The sequence below is a fragment of the Sebastes umbrosus genome, unplaced genomic scaffold, assembly GCF_015220745.1.
Source record: "Sebastes umbrosus isolate fSebUmb1 unplaced genomic scaffold, fSebUmb1.pri scaffold_132_arrow_ctg1, whole genome shotgun sequence".
In the NCBI taxonomy this organism is placed as follows: domain Eukaryota; kingdom Metazoa; phylum Chordata; class Actinopteri; order Perciformes; family Sebastidae; genus Sebastes; species Sebastes umbrosus.
In genome coordinates this window covers 65041-69729 of record NW_023618460.1, presented here as the reverse complement: position 1 = coordinate 69729, position 4689 = coordinate 65041, and the positions used below count along the sequence as shown (strand labels likewise).

At 39.7% G+C, this 4689-nt stretch overlaps 1 long non-coding RNA gene across 1 annotated transcript; it reads right to left on the bottom strand.

The window, feature by feature from the left end:
- Positions 1-2174: 2174 nt before the first annotated feature.
- On the bottom strand, positions 2175-2999 carry LOC119484288. The gene is made up of 4 exons (XR_005205942.1): positions 2811-2999; positions 2431-2765; positions 2353-2385; positions 2175-2295 (listed from the first exon to the last, which is right to left on the bottom strand). It is a non-coding gene; the product is annotated as an uncharacterized LOC119484288 (long non-coding RNA).
- Positions 3000-4689: the final 1690 nt, after the last annotated feature.

The following is a 4689-nucleotide window of genomic DNA, read 5'->3' as shown; positions in this document are numbered from 1 at the left end:
GGAGGGATGATGCATGCTTCAGGAGGACAAGGCAAGGCAGGTTGATGTTATAGAGCACATTTCACCAGCTGTAGAAACACTGAGCCTCTTTGTGATAACAGGATCCAGAGGATGGCCTTGAGGCGGTCGGCTCATGTATACGCTGTGTGAGACTAAAGGTGCCAGCAGTGCAAACACGTCTCCTGGCATCATTGTTCGTTGGATTGTGCAACAGGCAGGTTGAAATCCTCAGATATAATAACAGTCAACATCTGTGCAGATTATTGACAACAGTTCTCCCAATTCATGAAGAAAGAGCGTAGCTGAGTGTTAGGAGGTCTGTACATGGTTAGGAGCTATAAAGCTGGATAACATGATAATGATATGATAATGATATGATAATGATATGATGAGATAATGATAGATAATGATATAATAATATGATGAGATAATGATAAGATTAAGATAATGATATGATAATGATAATGATAAGATAATTGATATGATGAGATAATGATATGATAATGATATGATAATTATGATGAGATAATGATAAGATTAAGATAATGATATTGATAATGATAATGATAAGATAATGATATGATAATGATAATGATAAGATAATGATATGATGAGATAATGATATGATAATGATATGATAATATGATGAGATAATGATAAGATTAAGATAATGATATGATAATGATAATGAAAGATAATGATATGATGAGATAATGATATGATAATGATATGATAATATGATGAGATAATGATAAGATTAAGATAATGATATGATAATTGATTAAGATAATGATATGATGAGATAATGATATGATAATGATATGATAATATGATGAGGATAATGATAAGATTAAGATAATGATCATGATGAGATAATGATATGATAATATGATGAGCTAATATAAGATTAAGATAATGATATGATAATTGATATGATAATGATAGATAATGATATGATAATGATAAGATAATGATATGATGAGATAATGATATGATTAAGATAATGATATGATAATGATAAGATAATGATATGATAATGATAGATAATGATATGATGAGATAATGATTATGATAATATGATATGATAATGATATGATTGAGATAATGATTAGATTAAGATAATGATATAATGATATGATAATGATAAGATAATGAATGATGAGATAATGATATGATAGATAATGATATGATAATAATATGATGAGATAATGATATGATAATGTTAAGATAATGATATGATGAGATAATGATATGATGAGATAATGATATGATAATGATATGGATGAGATAATGATATGATAATGATAAGATAATGATATGAGAGATAATGATTGGATAATGCTATGATGAGATAATGATTATGATAATGATAAGATATTATAAGATAATGATATGATGAGATAATATATGATAATGATATGATGAGATAATGATATGATAATGAAAGATAATGATATGATTGAGATAATGATATGAGATAATGATGAGATAAGATATTGATAATGATATGATGAGATAATGATATGATAATGATAAGATATGATAATGATAATGATATGATGAGATAATTGATATGATAATGATAAGATATGATAATGATAATGAATATGATGAGATAATGATATGATGAGATAATGATATGATAATGATATGATAATGAGGAGATAATGATATGATAGATAATGATAATGATAAGATATGATGAGATAATGATAAGATATGAGGAGATAATGATATGATGAGATAATGATATGATAATGATGATAAGATATGATATGATGAGATAATGATATGATAATGATAAGATATGATATGATGAGATAATGATATGATAATGATAAGATATGATAATGATGAGATAATGATATGATGAGATAATGATATGATAATGATGTAAAGGCACCAAATGACGATTGTTTACACTGAAAAGAATCTTTATAAATGACAGCTATCCTCCTTTTCTGTTTGTTCAGTCAATAAGGCCGATGTTACTACGTGATAATACAACAAAGACATCAATATCGTGTTTGCAACTCTGACCTTTTGGCTGACAGCTGCACACCTGCAGGGGGCGGGGCTTGTACAGGTGACCTGGCATAAAGAGGCGTGTCTCTCCGGAAGGCCCGCCTCATCTCTGACACCAGCAGTGAGAGGTTGGACACGCCCTGACAGGAAGTGACATGGACAACATTATTACCGATAATTAAAGTGTGATTATGTTTCTATGAGTTCTCCTGCTGGAGAATGAGACTTCTCAGTCACTGGACTCTACCCGGAACTCTACCTGGACTCTACCTGAACACTACCCGAACATTACCCCGAACTCTACCTGAACACTACCCCGAACATTACCCGAACTCTACCTGGAGTCTACCTGAACACTACCTGGACTCTACCTGGACTCTACCTGGGACTCTACCTGAACACTACCCGAACATTACCCGAAACTCTACCTGAACACTACCCGAACATTACCCGAACTCTATCCTGGAGTCTACCTGAACACTACCTGGAACTCTACCTGGAACTCTACCTGGACTTACCTGAACACTACCTGGACTCTAACCTGGACTCTACCTGAACACTACCCGAACATTACCCGAACTCTACCTGAACACTACCCGAAACATTACCCGAACTCTACCTGGAGTCTACCTGAACACTACCTGGACTCTACCTGAACACTACCTGGACTCTACCTGGACGCTACCTGAACACTACCTGGACTCTACCTGAACACTACCCGAACATTACCCGAACTCTACCTGAACTTACCCGGAGGTCTACCCGGAGTCCTACCTGGACTCTACCTGGAGTCTACCTGAACACTACCTGGACTCTACCTGAACATTACCCGAACTCTACCCCGGAGTCTACCCGGAGTCTACTGGACTCTACCTGAACACTACCCGAACATTACCCGAACTCTACCTGAACATTACCAAACTCTACCCGGAGTCTACCTGGACTCTACATGAACACTACCCGAACATTACCCGAAATCTACCTGGAACATTACCCAAACTCTACCCGGAGTTACCCGGGAGTCTACCTGGAGTCTACCTGGACTCTACCTGGACTCTACCTGGACGCTACCTGAACTCTACCTGGACTCTACCTGGACTCTACCTGAACTCTACCTGGACTCTACCTGGACTCTACCTGAACTCTACCTGGACTCTACCTGACACTACCCGAACATTACCCGAAGTCTACCGAACATTACCCGAACTCTACCCGGAGTCTCACCCTGGACTCTACCCTGGACTCTACCTGGACGCTACCTGAACACTACCTGAACTCTACCTGAACACTACCTGGACTCTACCCGGACGGATTAACCAGCTAACTGTCCAGATTAAACTAACCCTCCTGACTGAGTGGCTCAGTGGGTCTTACATGTGTCCAGTTCTTCAGTCCGTTCAGACTGATGTTACCGGAGGCGTCCACAAGGAACAGGACGGGTTGAGTCACCATGGAGACAGAGGGACAGACGAAACAGCGAGGTTCTGGACACCGGGTGGGTCTTCATGAAGCCAGATGCACACTGGGATATTATACTTACTTCCTGTCAACACACAAGAGTGAACAAACCAGACCGGACCACATCGGACCATAGAAAACAGTAGAACCCGGTTTAGAGCAGCTGTTAGTAGATAATAAGCCTCTAATGACCAGACACATGATGAAGCACTGACGCACCTTCATACACAACAGGAAGCGTCCGGCGACGAACACCAGCTTCTTCTTCTCTCTGTTTGGAAAACCTGTCACAAGACACGACACTAATTAATCATTCATTCATTCATCTACCGAGGCCCTCGCCATCTACGAGCCCTCGTCATCTACAGAGGCCCCGCCATCTACGAGGCCCCTTTGCATCTACGAGGCCCTCGCCATCTACAGAGGCCCCTCGCCATCTACGAGGCCCTCGCCATCTACGGAGGCCCTCGTCATCTACGGAGGCCCTCGCCATCTACGGAGGCCCTCGTCACTAACGAGGCCCTTCGTCATCTACGATGGCCCTCGCCATCTACCTTCATCTACATTTTACAGGACGGCTTTGAGGTTCGTAGTAGGGACTCTGATGTTCATGACTGATGAATGAATGAACAAACTAATGAATGAATGATTTTTGGGCAGCTGCCAATTCTCTGGTGCTTGCTGTGGTGTGTTTTTGGTTGACCTGCTGAAGTGATTAGAGGTTATCAGTTCACCTGTTGCAGGGTGTGGGGACTGGCTCTTAAATGATAGTTGAGAGCAGTTTGGTGTTCCCTCTTGGCCAGTCAGGGTGTAACGACGCCCTTTCTGTAGGGCTTAAAAGAGGAGGGAAACTGCACAACCAGGTCATTCTGATCTCTCTTCACTACATGCAACATGTGTTCAGCCAAACAAGAACCTCTCTCTGTTTTTGGCCCGTCTGAGACTCTGTGCTCTTTGTGTTCTGTTTTATTTAGAGTGTTTACTCTCCTAGTTGAGAAAACAAGTTAAGTGCCAATCAATTGGGTTACCTGCAACTGGGGACGATTAGGTGCTATTTTGTGCAACGATCTGGCTTGCCTAGCGATAGCCTCACGATAGCCTAGCGATAGCCTAGCGCCTGCAGGCTGTATTTTGTTATTCTAGTCATTTGTATCTCTTCAATGAAACCCTTTATACCCATTTCTTTAGTGTATTTTATTTGGTAAA